Raw genomic sequence first — 18406 nt, 5'->3', positions numbered from 1 at the left:
TCACAGGCAGTTAAAGACGCACGTCCCTCTGCACGCCTCAAAGCCTCGGCACAACGGTCTTCCCACTTGCCAAGTGTAGCAAGATAGTTAAATACATACAGGTTTTCATTTTCCAACAAATGGTTTATTACTTTAAATATTCTCGTCAGATGCTCTTGTGTTGAAGGTAAACTTCAGAATGAAGAGACACCGTGAATGTTGAAATAACTGATATCAGTGGGAAAATCACTGGTATACATGAATGTTTTTATGCCTTCCATCTACTTTTCTGTATGTGTTCTAAAATTTGTAAATTCAGGGACTTCCCTGGTGACCCAGAGATTAGGACTTGGCACTTTCACTGCCGTGGGCCCAGGTTCAATCCCTGGTCAGGAAACTAAGATACCACAAGCTGCTTGGTGCAGCCAAAACAGAAAAAAATTTGTAAACGTATTTAAAGGCTCAAAAATCAAAATGCTACAGAAAGGTATAGATTGAGAAGCTTTTGTCCATCCCCTGTCCCTGTAAGGGGTGGCGGAGTCAGTATGATCATATCTTAAAGTAGAAAATGTGACATCTGGGTACAAAATGAAAATAAATATTAAATTAGATGGAGGTTTTAAAAAAAATCTCCTCCACTGCTATATGTAATCTCTTTACTAGTTTCTTATTCATTCTCCACACATCCAAACTGTGGTTGCCCTTTTATAAAACTTCCGAGACCTGGTCATGTGGGCTATGGTCTCTGGCTGACTAGCCCCTGCCCACCTCTCCCAACCCCAACTGGAATCAGCACTGCAGAGCTAGTGAGTCAGCACAGCCTGACAATTAATCACGCGGCCCTTTAGCCTCTGGATTGCCCTCAGCGATGGACTGATGCACCGGGAAGTCCCCTGCAGCCTGAGTCACTGCACCCATTCATCCTGCAAAAGGGTGATCTGTCACCTCCCTGGCAGCACCCAGTCCAATCTGCCTGTGCGGGGCCGAGTGGCCTGCGTGGGGAGGGCAGGTGAAAGCCTCCTGCGTCCTCCTTCAGCTTTTCACTTCACTCTTGGCAACAACAGCCATTTGAACAACTGCCTCCCTCCCTCCCTCCTTCCAGACAGACAGACTGACACATACATACCCAGCTGCAACCTGGCCTGTCATCATCATCAATGTGCACGTCTAGCAGGGCCTGGCCTCCTCCCAGGTGGGTGGTCCTGGAGGCTAAAGCAGTGTTGGGACAGGCAGACCTGTCTGGACGTGGCAGGGTGGGGTCTGTGCTTTGCTGGCCCACAGTTCTCCAGGGACCCCAGGAGGGTGGATCTGAACCTCTCGCCAGAGTAAAACCCACTCCCAGTGCTTCTGAAAAGCAGCCACCTCATTTAACCAGAATGACGGCTAAGAAGAGGCCATTCTGCACAACAGTTCTATTTTACCAAAAAATAAAAACGACACCCGGAATCACTCACACAGCACAGCCTTGCTGACTACAGCTTCTGGGTGAACGTGGGTCTTTGCAAACTGTGTTCTCTAACGCTGTGATTTTGTTTTGTGTTCTATAACCTATAGTTTAGAAATTAAATGGACCATCAATGCAATTAAATTATTTACATTAAAATGAGGAGGTGGGAAGTGCCCACAGCAAGCCAGACTTTGGGCGGGAGTTTCACAGGAAGCCAGGCCTGGCTGCCACTCAACACCGTGTGACTGACAAGACAGTTCGTGGTGACAGCGAATCAGTCCCTTTGTCCATTTGTAGGTAGTTGCAAGATGGGACAGCAGGACAGTTGGCTCAATAGGGGGCAAACTGAAAGAAGGAATGTTAGAAAGTCCCAGAAATGCAAAACAAAACAATTCCAATACTAAGCCTTATAAAATCAGACTCAGTCAATAATAAAAAAAAAAGAAATTAAAAGAATGAGATTCATGGGACTTCTCTGGTGGCACAGTGGTTAAGAATCTGCATGGCAATGCTGGGGACGCGGGTTCCAGCCCTGGTCCGGGAAGATCCCACATGCCGCGGAGCAACTAAGCCCGTGTGCCACAACTAGTGAGCCTGCACCCTAGAGCCTGTGAGCCACAACTACTGAGCTCATGTGCCACAACTACTGAAGCCCGTGCGCCTAGAGCCCGTGCTCCACAACGAAAGAAGCCACCACAAACTAGAGAAAGCCCGTGCGCAGCAACGAAGACCCAATGCAGCCGAAAATAAATAAAAACAAATAAATAAATAAATTTATTTAAAAAAAATGCGATTCAGTTTTTAAATAGATCATGAAGGTGAATAAAGGAACAGTGGTCAACAACAGACATAAAGCAGGTCATGCAAAAAAAAAAAAATCTCAGCGCATCACAGTGATGGCACCCCAAAGAGAACAGGATGGAAAGGGGAGAAAGAGGAACTTCCCAGCAGTGTCACCTGACAGACACACCTCAGCCAGGTGACCAAGGGACACCTCAACCACGTGACCAAGAGCCCAGCCACAGTGAGGAGTCATGTTGAGAGCACGGACCCTGATGGGATGTGATGAGAAGGGCACTTTTCCTCTGTGTTCTCCCTCCCCCAAACCCACAAGCCCAGACTAACAACGAGAAAAACATCAGACAAACCAGCAGAGGGACAGTCTGCACATCCCTGCCCAGGCCTCCTCTAAACCGTCGGGGTCATTCAAACCAGGAAAGTCTGAGAGACCGTCCGGTCACGAGCAGGCGGAGGAGATGGGATGACTGCATGTCATGTGGGGTACGAGGAGGTCCTGGAGCAGCAGGAGGACATGAGGTTAAAACTGAGGACACCTGAATAGTGCAGATTTTAGTTAATGACAATGTATCAACGTCGACTCCTTAGTTGTAAAAAATGTACCATGTTTTGCTGCTGCTGTTGTTGTTTTTTTAATGGAGCAGCTCCTTTTATTTCTTTTTCACACTGAATCCCAAGTCCTTGGGCTTATCTAAAAATACAGAATTTCAGTGAAAAGTAGACTTTTGGTCCTCCTTTTAAACTGTTAATCATTAGAAAGGAAGTTGCAGTGGAATAATCAAAGGTGAATAATCAAAAAATGGGAATTTCATTGATGAATGGACTGCATATGCCCTGCTGTGGTATGGCATATAGAAGGGCTCTGAGTTTTGAACGAAGATGGGAATTCTTACCCAGATTTGACCACCAGTCAGCAGAGTGAACTTGGGAGAGTTGCTCCTCCTTCTCTGATCCATGTTTTCCATCTTTTCCTGGAAATTCCAAGGCTTCTTTACAAATAAGGGACATTTTCGTTGTCCCAGAGAATCCATGGTAGGAGATTGTAGATGATCCCTTCCTTCCTTCCTGCTAGTGTTGGAGGGTCCCCTGGGAGGCAGGGGGCAGCTATGGCTCACTATGGAGACAGGGATACTGGCAGTGGCGGCTCTGGCGACTGCTCATTGGCGTGGGCCCTATAGGAGGCCGCCACTTTCTTACCAAGCTGTACCATGTTAATGTAAGGTACTGACAACAGGGGAAACTGGGTGTGGGACATATGGGAACTCTATTTACTATCGTCTTACGTTTTCTGTAAATATAAAATTATGATTAAAAAAATATATCTTATTAAAATAAAAACTGTAAGAACAAGGCATTCAGGACACAAACTCCCAGCACAGGAGGTATGTTTGCCCCGGGTTGTCATAGGACCAGCCCCGCGGGCTGCCCTGCCTTCCGTGATTGGACCATTAAGAAAGCAGGTTCCAGGGGCTTCCCTGGTGGCGCAGTGGTTAAGAATCCGCCTGCCAATGCAGGGGACACAGGTTCCAGCCCTGGTCCGGGAAGATCCCACGTGCCGCGGAGCAACTAAGCCTGTGCGCCACAACTACTGAGTCTGTGCTCTAGAGCCAGCGAGCCACAACTACTGAGTCCACGTGCCACAACTACTGAAGCTCACGTGCCTAGAGCCCGTGCTCTGCAACAAGAGAAGCCACTGCAACGAGAAGCCCGCACACTGCAACGAAGAGTAGCCCCTGCTCACTGCAACTAGAGAAAGCCCGCGTGCAGCAACAAAGACCCAACACAGCCCAAAATAAATAAATAAACTAATTAATTAAAAAAAAAAAAGAAAGCAGGTTCTGGATGGCAGATCCTCTGGCCCACCTGATCACACTCCAATTTGGGTGACGTGAATCATATTTGGATGGGAGAGGAAGTTAACCCTGCTCACTTTTTCAACTGCGAGCTGGGAGCGGGGGGGTGGGAAAAAGGGGGGATACAGGTGCAGGAAGAGAGGCTGTGAACGTCAGAGTCAGTGAGCTGGGATAAAATCACTATGCAGAGAAAACAGCAGAAGTTTTGAGACTGAGAAGGAGAACTAGCACAGATGTGGAGAGGAGGGGGGGAGCTACAGAAATAAAACTCCACTAATCTCTGATCTGCTTTTCACTCACACAACGTGTTCCTTCTTGGGACTGGGATAGCTGGCACACACAGTGAAGCTCTTTGTGTCCCCAAATCTGGATGTACTTCCTCTATACCGACACACAATGTTTTTCCAAATTCAGTGATACTGTGCCCTTGGAATCCCCTGGTGGCACTATAAGTAAAACTTTATTAGCTGTAACTAGGGAAGGTCTGCCTGAATTACATATTAGCTGTGTCTATGAAAAAACCTCTATTAACTGGAACCTAGCTTATAGAAATCTTTAACTGTCTCCCCTCTCTTTTCTTTATAAATGTATTTATTTATTTTATTTTTGTCTGCGTTGGGTCTTCGTTGCTGCTCGCGGGCTTTCTCTGGTTGCGGCGAGCGGGGGCTACTCTTCATTGCGGTGCGCGGGCTTCTCACTGCGGTGGCTTCTCTCGTTGTGGAGCACGGGCTCTAGGGCGTGGGCTTCAGTAGTTGCAGCATGCAGGCTCAGTAGTTGTGGCTCGTGGGCTCTAGAGCGCAGGCTCAGTAGTTGTGGCACACGGGCTTAGTTGCTCTGCGGCATGTGGGATCTTCCCGGACCAGGGCTCGAACCCGTGTCCCCTGCATTGGCAGGTGGATTCTTAACCACTGAGCCACCAGGGAAGTCCCTCCCCTCTCTTAATCTTGTTAGTTAGCAGAAAAACAAATGATAACAAACAACTTAAGGAATTTATTAAAAGACAACCACCGCCATCCTCCAAGAGTAGGGTAGATTTTGCCACATTCTCTGGATTCTCTCATCTACGTGTAATGTTGCTTTTGATAGCTGATTCCATCACACGACCTGAAGGACAGTTAATAAAAAATATTCTGCTACATTTGCTTCTCCCTTTCCTTTCCCCTGTATTTTTCTGTACTTTTTGAAAGTTGCAGATAGCATGACATTTTGCCTGGAAATTTTCTTAAGAAAAAGGACATTATCTTACATAACCACAAAACCATGATCACACTCAAGAAATTTAACATTGATACAATATTATTATCTGATATTCAGTCCTTATTCAAATTTCTCCCAATTGTTCAAATAATGTCCTTCATAGCCTTTGGGTTTTTTTTTTTTTTTCACTTTTTAATCTATTTATTTATTTATTTTTGGCTGTGTTGGGTCTTCGTTTCTGTGGGAGGGCTTTCTATAGTTGTGGCAAGCGGGGGCCACTCTTCATCGCGGTGCACAGGCCTCTCACTATCACGGCCTCTCTTGTTGCGGAGCACACGCTCCAGACGCGCAGGCTCAGTAGTTGTGGCACACGGGCTTAGTTGCTCCGCGGCGTGTGGGATCTTCCCAGACCAGGGCTCGAACCCGTGTCCCCTGCATTGGCAGGCAGATTCTTAACCGCTGCGCCAACAGGGAAGCCCTAGCCTTTGGTTTTTGATTCAGGATCCAGTCAGAACCTGCCCTTAGTTGTCATGCAACATTAGTCTTAATCTGGAACAATTTTCCCCACATTTTTTGGTCTTTCTTGAATTGAAAATCTAGATAGGACAATTACAGTTTTTTTGTGGACTATTCTACAATTTGAATTTTTTAACAGCTCTATTCAGGTATAAGTGATATAAAAAACCTGCACATATTTAAACTATATAATTTGACAATATTGGATGTATGTTTACATCTGTGAAGCCATGCCCACAATCAAGGAAATTAAGTTATCTCCTGAAAAGTTTCCTTATGCCCTTTGGAATCCTTCCTCCTATTCCACTAATCTGCTTTCTGTGGCTATAGTTTGCATTTTCTAGAATTTTGTTTAAATGGAATAATACAACATGTATCCTTCTTTTACACAGCATAATTATTTGGGGATTAGTTTACCCTTTTTTACTGCTGAGTAGTATTCCATTGTATGGATATATCACCATTTGCTTATTCATCCACCTGTTGATGGACATTCAGGCTATGTCCAGTTTTTGGCTGTTACAAATAAAGCTGCTATAAACATTCATGTAGAAGTTTCTGTCTGGACATATGCTTTCATTTCTCTTGGGTGACTATCTATGAGTAAGATGACTGGATTCGATGGTTGAGTATGTATGTTAATCTTTATAAGAAACTGTGAAGAAACCTCCCAGGGTGGTTGTGCCATTTGCATTCCGAACACAATTTATGAGAGTTTCAGTTCCTCCAAATCCCAGCCCACACTTGATACTATCAGTCTTTTTCATTTCAGACATTCTGATAGGTATGTGGTGGTATCTGACTGTGGTTTTAACTTTGCATTTCTCTGGTGATGAATGATGTTCAGCACCTTTTCATGTGCTTATCTGCCATCATACTTCTTTAATGAAGTGTATATTCAAAGCTTTTGCCCATTTTTTTGGTTTGTGTGTTTCTTTTCATATAGAGTTTTGAGAGTGCTTTACATATTCTCACTACAAGTTTTTAATCAAATTAATGATTCACAAATATTTTCCCATTTTGAGTTAATTTTTGTCATGGTACATGGTGTAGATTGCAGTTCACTTTTTGCAGATGGATGTCCAATGGCCCCAGCACCACATGTTGAAAAGACTATTTCTATCTCCACTGAGTTGAACTGTCTTTGTAACTTCAATAATTAGTCATCTGTATATGTGTGAGTCTATTTCTTGACTTTCTATTCTGTTCCATTGATATTTTGCCCATTTTGATGCCACTTCTACAGTCTTAATTGCTGTAGATTTATGATAAGTCTTGAAATCAGGTAGTAGTTGTCCTTTAAATTTTTTTTTTCAAGTTGTTTTGGCTATTCTAGGTCCTTTGCTTTTCCATATGGATTTTAAGATCAGGACCCAGGATAATGGAATATCTCTCCATTTATTAGATTTTCTCTAATTTCTCTTAGCAATAGTTTGTAGTTTTCAGCGTATGTCTTGCATATCTTTGCCAGAATTTATCCCTAAGTATTTCATATTTTTGATACCATTGTAAATGTTCTTAACAGTTTGTATAAATTGGTTAACAGTGTATATAAATAAGACTCATTTTTGGGTATTGATCTTATAATTTGCAATGTTACTAAGGTCACTTATTAGTTCTAGTATTTGTTTGTTTGTTTGTTTGTAGATACAGTCAGATTTTCTACATAGAGAATTGTGCTGTCTGAAAATAAAAGACAGTTATACATCTTTCTATCCAAACTGGATGTTTTTTTTTCTTGCCTCATTGAACTACCTAGAACTTCCAGCAAAATTTTGAAGAGAAGAGATGAGGGCAGATGCCCTGGTTTTGTTCCTCATCTTAGTGTTCAGACTTTCACCACTAAGTGTGATGTTGGCTGTAGCATTTTTTGTAGATGCTATTCTTCATGCTGATGAAGTTCCCTTATTGGTTTTCTGAGAGGTGTTATTTAAAATCGGGAATAGATTTTAGTTTTTGTCAAATGCTTTCTTTCTGTCTATTGAGATAATAATACAGGTTTTCTTCTGCTAATATGATAAATTACATTGGTTTTTCAATCTTTAAAAACTTTACATTCCTGAAATAAGTCCTTCAAGGTCATGATGTACTTTCCTTTTTATATATTGTTGAATTTGATTTGCTAAATTTTGGTTTACAATTTTTGCATCTATCTTCACCAAGGACACTGGTCTGTAGTTTTCTTGTCTGGTTTTTGGTATCAGGGCAAAGCAAGTATCAGAGGATGATATGGGAAGATGCTTGTTTGCCATCCGTATATTTCTTCATTAACATTTGGGCAGAATTCACCAGTGAAGCCATCTGGACCTGGAGCTTTCTTTGCAGGAAAGTTTTTAACCACAAATACAATTTTTAAAATAGATACAGTGCTATTCAGATTATCTATCTTCTTAAGTGAGCAGCTTGTGTCATTCAAAGAATTAATTTCATCAAAGTTATCAAAAGCTTGGGCATCAAGTTGTCCATAAATTCCCTCACTATCCCTTCAGTGTCTCCAGAACCTTCAGTGATGCCACTTCTCTCATTCCTGATTTGGGGTTTTGTGTCTTCTGTTTCCTTATCAGTCTGAGCAGTTATTGATCTGCTCAAAGAACCAGCCTTTGGTTGAGTGGATTTTCTCTACTGCTTTTCTGTTCTCTTTTGCATTGATCTCCACTGTGATCTTTATTATTTCCTTTCTCCTACCTACTTTGGGTTTAATCTGCTTTTCTTTTACTAACATCTTCAGGTTGAAGCTGAGGTCAGTGATTTGAAACCTTTCTTCTTCTTCTTCTTTTTTAATAAGAGGAATTAACATTTATTTATTTATTTATTTGGTTGCGCCGGGTCTTAGTTGCGGCAGGCGGGCTCCTTAGTTGTGGCACATGGGCTCCTTAGTTGCAGCATGCTTGCGGGAACTAGTTCCCTGACCAGGGATCGAACCCAGGCTCCCTGCATTGGGAGTGTGGAGTCTTAACCACTATGCCACCAGGGAAGTCCCTGAAACCTTTCTTTATTACCTTTACAGGACTATAAATAATTATAATCTTCCATATTTATCATTCTAAAAAATTATGTTCACGAGAAGTTTTTCCCTTGAAAGATTCTGGAATAATTTTTATGACACAGAATTGTGTATTATTCCCTGTGTCTGCCTAAAACAGTATGTGAAAAATATCAGAAGAAAGATTAGATCTGTCTAAAGTCATATCTGCACAGGACCAAGAAAGGTAGATATTTGATCTTTATGTAATTAATATGATTACTGAAGATAACCCATATTTTTCCTGGCTATGTATCACTTTGTACCTTGTGTTTTTGCCTAAGTGTTGTCTTTCTTCTTTTCTATTGTATGCATTTAGTTCTAGAAGTTTCCCTCTCAACACTGCTCAGCTGTGTCCCACAGGTTTTGAAATGTTGTATATTCCTTTTTATTCAGTTTAAGGTACTTTTTACTTCCCTTGAGACCTCCTTTTTGAAAAACATTATTTTAAAAAGTTTTATTTCATTATTTTACTTATTAATATGAATGTTTATATGATTATAAATATTCATAATTATATAAAAATTATACTAAAGTATATAAATATCAATTACATTTTATAAAATATACATATTCTCCCAGATTTACTGAGGTATAATTAACAAAAATGTATATATTTAAGGTGTAAAATGTCATGGTTAAAGTATGTATTGTGAAATGATTAGCACAATCAAGTTAATACATCCATCACCTCACATAGTTACCTTTTTTTTTCTTGGAGTGAGAAGAGCACTTAAAATCTACTCTCTTATCAACTTTCAAGTATACAATACAGTATTGTTAACTAGTCACCATGCTGTACATTAGATCCCCAGAACTTATTTATCTTATAGCTGGAAGTTTGTCCTCTTTGACCAATATCTTCTCATTTCCCCCACTCCCCAGCCCCTGACAAACACCATTCTACTCTCTGTTTCTATGAGTTGACTTTTTTAAGATTCCACAAATGAATGAGATCATACAACATTTGTCTTTCTCTTGTCTGGCTTATTTCACTTAGCACAATGTCCTCCAGGTTCAACCATGTTGATGAATGGCAGGATCTCCCCCTCCTTTTTATGGTTAAATAATATTCCACTGTGTGTGTGTTTGTGTGTGACATTTTCTTTATTCATTCATCTGATGATGGACACTCAGGTTGTTTCCACATCTTGGCTATTGTGAATAATGCTACAACGAACTTGGGTGTGCAGATATCTCTTTGAGATACTACCGACTTCATTTCCTTTGGATATACACCCATTAGTGAGATTGCTGGATTGTATGGTAGTTCCATTTTTAAATTTTTGAGAACTTCCATGCTGTTTTCCATAGTGGCGGCACCAATTTACCTTCACACCAAAAGTGCACAAGGGTTCCACACCCTTATTTTCTCCACACCCTTGCCAGAACTTGTTATCTCTTGTCTTTTTGACAACAGTCATCTGACAGGCATGAGGTGATACCTCATTGTGGTTTTGATTTGCATTTCCCTGATGACTAGTGATGTTGAGCGCTTTTTCATGTGCGCTTTGGCCAGCTGTATGTCTTCTTTGGAAAAATGTCTATTCAGGTCCTTTGACCATTTTTTAATCAGGTTTTTTCTTTTTGAGTTGCAAGAGTTCCTTATCGTAGTATATTTTGGATATTAACCCCATATCAGATAGATGTTTGTAAATATTTTCTTCCATTCTGAAGGTTGTTTTTTCATTTTGTTGACTGTTTTCTTTGTTATGCAGAAGATTTTAGTTTGATGTAGTCCCGCTTATTTTATACATACTTATAATTATAAATAAATATGATTTTACATATTTATGCTGCTTATACATTTATTTATATAACATTTATACTTTAATATTATGTTTTATTTTATACAATATATTTATATTATTTATTAAACTTTTATAATTAAAATATTTTAATCATTTATTTAAAAGTATGCAGTTTAGTTTCCAAGTGTTTGTTGATTTTCCTATTACCTCTTTTGATTTTGCATTTGATTCCACTGTGGTTGTAGAATATGCTGTGTAAGATTCCAGTTCTTTTAAATGTGTTGTGGTTTGTTCTGCGATGCAGGATGAGGTCCATCTTGGTGTACGTCCCTGGCACTTGGAAAGAACATGTGGTTTACAGTTGTGTGGAGCTTTGTCCAGCAGGTGGATGGTGCTGTTCAAGTGTCTGAGAGAACTTCCCTGGTTCCCTGTCTACTCGTTCCGTCATTTACTGAGAAAAGAGTGCTGGATTCTCCAGGTGTAATTATGGATTACCTATTTCCCCCTGCAGTTCCAACAGTTTTCATTTTATGTGTTTTGAAATACTGTTATTAGGTGAATAAACATTTAGACTGTTCTATTCTCATGATGGGTGGGCTCCTTTAGTGTTAGGAAACACCTCTGTGTCTCTGGTGATATTCTCTGCCCTGAAACCTACTTTGATATATTAACAGGGGCATTGCTGCCTTCTTTTGCTTAGTGGTAGCATGATATGTTTTTACTTTTAATCTATTTGTGTCTTTACACTGAAAGTGCATTTCTTTCAGGCTCATATAATTTGTTCTTTTTTTTCCTTTTAAATCCAATCTGACACTCTCTGCTTTTTAATTGGGTATTTAGACTATCTACATTGTGATTATTGATATGGTTACGCTTAAATCTATTGTCTTATTATGTTTGTGGTATTTATCTAATCTATTCTTTGTTCCCTTTCCCTCCTTTTCTTCTTTCTTTTGTGTTGCTTGTATATATTTATGATTTCATGTTATCTCCTTTGTTAGCTAATTGGCTATAGTTAAAAAATTTTTTTAGTGATAACTTTAAAGTTTATGGACTACATTTTATCACAGTTCACCTTCAGGTGATATTATATCACTTCAATGAAGTGAAGAGAACCTAACAATAGTATTTCCTCAATTTCTCTCTTCCCAACCTTTTTGTTACTGTTAGCATACATTTTGCTTTTACATATGCTATAGACTCCATAGTACACTGATATTACTTTTTGTTTAAACAGTCAATTATCTTTTAAAGAGATTTAAATAACAAGGAAAATAAACCCCACACATTTATCCGTGGAGCATTCTTTCCTGGTGCTTTTCACCATATTGTGTACATGCATGTTTCCTCCGGGTATTATTTTCCTTCGCCCAAAGGGTTTTCTCTAACATTGCTTATACTGTGGATCTACGAGTGATGAATTCTTTCAGTCTTATATGTCTTAAAAAGTCCTTATTTTGTCTCCGTTTTTTAGAGGTATTTTCACTGGGTACAGAATTCTACGTTGATGGTTTTTCTTCCAGGACTTTAAAGATGCAGCCCCACTGTCTTCCTCCGGTCACTGTTTCTGACAAGTGATCTGCTGTCATCCTTATCTTTGCTTCTTTGTTCCTTTTCTTATTGTCTGCTTCTGAGTTTTTTAACTTGTTGTTTTTTAAGCAATTTGATTATCAGGTGCCCTGGTGTAGTTTTCTTCATGTTTCTTGTGTTTGGGGTTTGTTGAACTTCCTGGATCTGTGGGTTTATAGTTTTCATCAAATCTGAAAATGTCTTAGCCATTATTTCTTCAAATATTTTTTCTGCCATCCCCCGTTAGGGGCCCCCAGTACACATATATTCAGTCACTTGCAGTTGTCCCACAACTCAAAGATGTTCCTTTAGTTTTATAAAAGTTTCTTTTCTCACTGTGCTTCATTTTGGAGAGTTTTTATTACTATGTCTTTAAGTTCACTAATTTTTCTTGGGCAACGTTTAATCGGTTGTTAATCCCATCTAGTATACTTTTCATGTCATGTACCATAGTTTTCATTTCTAGAAGTTTGAGTTGGGTCCTTTTAATATCTTCCATGTCTCAGTAGACCTTTTTTATGTGGAACAGACTTCTAATGACCGTTTTAATGTCCTTGTCTGCTAATTCTAACATCTGTGAGAGTTCAGAGTAAGTTTCGGTGGACTCATTTTCTTTTGCTCCTCATTATGGATCATATTTTCCTCCTTCTTCACATGTCTGGTAATTTTTGCTTGGTAGCAGTAAGTGTAGAGTAACATGGTGTGTGTATGGGTGATTTGAGAAGAGATCCTCTGGGACCAGATTTCTTGGAAATTATCAGGGCACTGAGACAACAGGAAAGGGCTTTCCTAATATGCTGTTATTAGATTTCCTTGTCCCGAGGCACGCCTTCTCTGCACATCAGTGCCCCCACAGTGCAAACTGCCCCTTCAGTCAAACGGCACATGATCCTTCTGAGCCTGTAGCTCTTTCTGGAGTTCCCCTCCTTGCTTCTTCCCAGACTGAGCCTACCTTCTCTAAGGCTGAGGTAATTCCTGCACCTCAATCAGTTTGAAAACACGGGCTCCCCGCCCGCAGACAAAAAGAAAATCCAGGCCCTCCCCACCGCCCCCGTGACTGAGGAGCACGTAGGCTCCGGGCTGGAGTGCCCCGTGTGCAAGGACGACTACGGGTTGGGTGAGCGCCTGCGGCAGCTGCCCTGAAAGCACCTCTTCCACGACGGCTGCATCGTGCCCTGGCTGGAGCAGCACGACAGCTGCCCCGTCTGCCAAAAAAGCCTCACAGGACAGAACACGTCCACCGACCAGCCCCCCACCCCTGGGCCTGGCGGGGGCGAGCTTCTCCTCCTCCTCGTCCTCCTCCTTCAGCTCGCCCGGTAATGAGAACCCGGCCAGCAGCTCCTGAGCATCCCGGCCGGCCCCCGGGGCGAGCACTGCGCTGCGGGCTGGGACTGTGGGCTCTGCGGCCCCCTGCACCCCTCACGCCCACGGACTGTGGTGCCACTGGGCCTGCCGCGGCGGAGGCCTGGAGGACCCACCCCTCCCGGCTGCGGAGGGAGCCCGGCCTCTCCAGGGCCGGGCATCTGACTCCCTTCCTGTTTGTATCCGACCTCACCCTCTACATGTTCGACGGCGGAAAGGTTTTTATAATTTTAAATTATTACTGCTTTGAAATAAATGGACGTTTGAGCTCAAAAAAAAAAAATTCAGGTAATTCTCTGAATCCTTTAGGAGCCCCTCACATAATGACACATAGTGTGTGCTCAACATATGCTTGTGGGATGAGAGGGGGCCCAAGACTCATCCCTTAGCTGGGAGTACAGCCTGAGTGGGGCCCACACCTTCTTAACTCTTGGGGAAGTGCCCTGAGGGTGGGAAGCTCCCCAGCCCGGGGACAGCTGAGTGCACTGGAGTGCTGGGATGCCTCGCCTCGTCTGTGCCTCTGTGCAGGTTCCTTCGTCCCAAGGTGGGCGTCCCCGTCACAAACAACATGCCTTCTGACCCTCATGGTGGCCACATCGAGGACTCACTCCGGGAGCTCTGAGCTTTGCGGGAGGCACACACCATGTGAGTAGCGGAGGCCAGATGCCAGGAGGGGAGGGGAGGAACAACTCCTCAGAAACACACAGAACTTTAATCTCTTGGAAACTCAGGCCAGGGTGATCATGAAAAGGAAGGATGAAGTAAACGATGCTCAGTCTCAATCGGAAATACTAAAAAATGTCTCTCAGTGGGATGATTGCCCTTAAATAAACAGGTGCTACAAGCTGGTTAAGGAGCTAATTCAGAGGATGGTCCCAGCGCCTGAATTTACAAGAACATTGCAGGCTAGGACATTTCCAGCTGGGCCCAGGCACAGCTCCTCAAGTGTTATTAAATGTGTAATTCCTCCAGCATCGAGCACACAGTGAACGCAGGCCCTGAGATGGCCTTACAGCAGGTGTAATGGAGGAGCACTGCAGCATCTGTGCTGTCGACGAGCTCTCCCATATTGGGCTCCAGAGATAAACAGACCCCTGGAGACAAATGTGACCGAGAGGCAGTTTCCAACCAGATTACAATGATAGACTGCAAAGTCCATGAGAATTCAGCAGCAAAGCGCAGTTCTGAAGGGTCATCTACTTTCATGTAAAGAAAAACAATTAAAGCAGAAATAGCCACTCCGAAGATGAAATATAAAGACATTCTCTATTTTCAGGTACTAAAAGCTACTAAAAATCCTGATGAGTATAAGAATCACAGTTGGCTGAAGGTGTTCTGTAGCACTGGTGGCCCCGGGGAGCAGGCTTGGGTGGCTGATTGCCACCCCTCATCTCTTAGGGGAAATTTCTTCTGTCCCCCCCCTTCACTGGGTTTCACGTCATGGTAGTCTCTCCATTTTATGCATCCAGAACCTTTGCACATGGTCCTTAATGGCCAGGTACCAAGAGCAGTGCCAGTGAATTTCTAAATGTGTGATACAGATGACAAAGGTATTGAAGTAGGAGAGAAGCAAGGAAGGTTCTGAAATAACTTCCCCAGAAAAGCCCTCTTGTTTATGTAGCTTGGCTTTTCAATTAAATTTGACAAAGGGCAAGGTAGAAATGACCAAAAGGTACAGTTTCCTGAGCCACAAGACCAGGCTTTCAGATCAGCAACAGAAGGCTTTAGTGTAGCAGAGACGGGCTGGGTAGAAATGAGGTTTTACTGCTACTCCCTTCACTCTAAAATTTCCAAAACCGCTTTATACACCGTAGTTCTGATCTCTGTAACCATGCTGCAGGAAGCGTTATTACCACAACTTTACAGAGAGGCAGATGATGGCTGTGGGAAGTAAAAATAGCTGGCTTAAGAAATTGAGGGCAACAGGACCTAAATTCAGTTTTTTAAACTCTCAAATCTAGGGTTTTGGCCAGTCTTTTTTTTTTTTAATTAATTAATTTATTTATTTTTGGCTGTGTTGGGTCTTCGTCTCTGTGCGAGGGCTTTCTCTAGTTGCGGCGAGCTGGGGCCAGTCTTCATCGCGGTGCGCGGGCCTCTCACTATCGCGGCCTCTCTTCTTGCGGAGCACAGGCTCCAGACGCGCAGGCTCAGTAGCCGTGGCTCACGGGCTTAGCTGCTCCGCGGCACGTGGGATCCCCCCAGACCAGGGCTCGAACCCGCGTCCCCTGCATTGGCAGGCAGATTCTTAACCACTGCACCACCAGGGAAGCCCTGGCCAGTCTTTTAAAGTCACTGTTTATCCAAAGTTAGTTCAATGGTTAGAAAGATAAATCTTTTGTTGAAATATAGAATATTCTGGCCATCATTCCAGAGCAGACAAGCAATGGACATTCACCGGACACAGCAGGGCACTGGGTCCAAAAAGGGCCAAGGTTGAGCTGAGGTCAAGGTCAGACTTGGATGCACTGAGGAGGATGGAGGCTGTTCCCAGCATCAAGACGAGCATTAAAATCAGGAACATGCAAGGGTGTATTGATCGCAGCCTCCCAGTCAGTACTGCTAGACCAGGAAAATGAGCAAAACTGCAGGGCTGGGAGAGAGTCCACATGACTGTCTGTATAGAAATGCCCCGGGAGCCGACAGGCCACCTCTCAGAACCAGGAGACCAACAAGGCTGCTCCACGAGATGACTCCAGACACCAACCCCAACCCAACACAACGTAATGAAAGACAGCCTTCTCCCTAGAGGCACACAGGCTATGACACCTTCTTTGGGGATGCCCCCGTGACACTCACAGTCTCATGCAACCGTTACCCGTTTTTAGCCCCCTCACAGCAAAGCTCCAGCCGCCATGGCGTGGGGAAGTGGTCTCAGCAGCCGTGCAGAGCCCAGATAAGAGAGGAGGACCCGGATCCGTGGGGAGCCAGGTCAGAGACTCATTGAGTGGGCAGGCATGGCTCTTACGGGCCTGGAGCAAAAAGGGTCACGTGAGTGGTTTCGGGCGGCAGCGTGCAGGACTGATGCACGAAGGCGGTAGGGACAGGACCAGGTGGCCAGATCTGCCTGACGCATTTGTCAACTCCAGGCCCACCGGTGCTAGGGAGTGGGAGCCCTGGGGGTGTGCAAGCTGAAAAGAGCCCCAGGTAGCGGGCGGCCTGCAGGGCTATCTCAATGGCACAGGGGTCCTGGACAGGAAGGAGGGGAGCCCGACACTCTGAGCTGAGGTCCCCCACTCTCTCCTTTCACCCCTTGCAGAGCAGAGAATGGTCTCCCTCTTTGCATGGTGACGCCCTTGCTTCCTGCCCTCCTTCTCTGTGGCTCTGCTGATCCCCCTTTCCTGTGGGTGGAAAGGGCTCCACTCAGCTCACAACAAATTGTTACAGGTTTGCTATGGGCTCCTGGGCAGCTCCTTAAATGAGCATTTTCTTATCTGCAAATAATCTACAAAACCACACTTATAGCATAGAGTTGATGCAAGAACTAAGAATCTTCACACGAGAGCCCCTGCCACGGGGCGTCACCCAGATACACACACGTGTGCACACACACATGTACAGAGTGGGCGGGTCAAAGTCTGATTAGATGTATGGTAGTTTCTCTGCTGATTCTTTTCTCCCAACTAGAGACAATTTAAGTCACCATTCCTTCAAAACAAGCAAGCAAACCCAACTACTGATGCCGACTCGTCTCCCCACTTACAAACCCCTCAAGCAAGCTGAGGGCCGCACCCCGTCCTTCCTCCCCAGAGCCCCCATTTCTGCCCCACCCCCCACACGCCTCTGAAGCCTGACTGCCAAGTGCGGCAGCCTCTTTGAGGGTCTCTGTCCCGCTCCCAGCGCTCTCCCTTGTTCTGGAGCCTCCTTCTTCATGTTCTGTAATCAGACCTCCCAGCCCTCCCCTCTCTGACAACCTCCTTCCACCCTCCTTTCTCTGCCCCCCGAAGAGCGGACCCCAAAGCTCAGCCCTCAGCCCGCTGGGCCTTCGTGTCACATTTCCCCTCGAGGACTTGCCTGCCATTGTCATCGGGTAGACGAGGGCCCTAGTCTCCATCTCCCAGGCCATGAGGCCCCATTACCAGTGGTCCCCTGAGAGCTCCCCTCACCACGCCTCCCCGCTCGGCGCCCCTCTGTCACTGACACAGCCGGCCCACGCCCCACACAGGTTCAAACTTGAGAACCGTTTGTTCTCCACACCCGCCTGGCCCTCCTGATACCTGTGCGTCCCCTACCCTGGCCCTTCCTGTCCAACAGCCCCCACCTTCCGGCCACCCTCACCCCTCCCTCTGGGCGTGAATTCCTGCAGCAGCGGCCTCGGTGGCCCCCTGCCACCTGGGTTAACATTATAATCTCCTTTACACTGAGGCACACAAATGCAGCCCTACCCACAAAATTTCTCCACTTTTTGAAGAGTCACCCTTGTGCCAGGCCTGTGTGCGGATTCCGGCCTCACAGTAGAGGGTTTTATCCCCAGTGGACAGTGTCGAGGGCAGGGACGGCTGAGCTCTGCAACACCTATGGCCTTCAGCACAGTTCTGAGTAGAGTCTTGCCTAGGACTTCGAGCAGTGGACATGTGACTGCAGACCCACAGGCATGAGGACAGGGGTGGGGAGGTGCCTACTGGGAGCAGAGCTGGAGACGTGGGCTGGGCTGTCATGGCTGAGAAGTGACTGCTAGTGCCGCGGCCTGAGCCTTACAGGTGACAGCCTGGGCCTCCACGGGACTGTTCCCAGGGTCGGGGTTGGGGTGGGAAAGCACTGGCTGGAGACAGGAGACTCATGGGGGGAGGCAGGGCCGAGCGTCAAGAAGGAAGCGGGCAGGGTCATTCGCTGGCTGGAGGGGTGGTTGTGAGTGAGGAGGGGGCAGCGCACAAGAGACAACAGGTGAGCCGAGGGCCAGCGTGACAGACCAGGA

The 18406-nt window shown here is 44.5% G+C and overlaps 1 protein-coding gene across 6 annotated transcripts in view; it reads right to left on the bottom strand.

The window, feature by feature from the left end:
* RPTOR (regulatory associated protein of MTOR complex 1) overlaps window positions 1–18406 on the bottom strand; it is a 451485-nt gene that overhangs the window by 55073 nt on the left and 378006 nt on the right. The window lies entirely within an intron of this gene.

The sequence above is a fragment of the Balaenoptera borealis genome (genome assembly GCF_965194805.1).
Source record: "Balaenoptera borealis genome assembly, chromosome: 20".
Lineage (NCBI taxonomy): Eukaryota > Metazoa > Chordata > Mammalia > Artiodactyla > Balaenopteridae > Balaenoptera > Balaenoptera borealis.
The sequence above is the reverse complement of the archived record's forward strand: the minus strand, read 5'-3'. Positions and strand labels throughout refer to the sequence as shown.